Here is a 200-nt window from a genome sequence, read left to right on the forward strand (position 1 = left end):
CAAAAGGAAGGAGAAAACAAAAAGAAACACACACACGCAAAAAAAAAAAAAAAAAAACACAAGAAAACATTACAACAACAAATCAATACAAATTGAAAATAAAAACCACACCGTATGCTAATAAAAGCCAAACGACTTTTCATTAAAAAAAAAAAAGCTCAGAGATTTTTTTCCAATACATATTTTTCAATAATCAGAAA

This window comes from Penaeus monodon, chromosome 24, assembly GCF_015228065.2.
Source record: "Penaeus monodon isolate SGIC_2016 chromosome 24, NSTDA_Pmon_1, whole genome shotgun sequence".
NCBI classification, from domain to species: Eukaryota; Metazoa; Arthropoda; class Malacostraca; order Decapoda; family Penaeidae; genus Penaeus; species Penaeus monodon.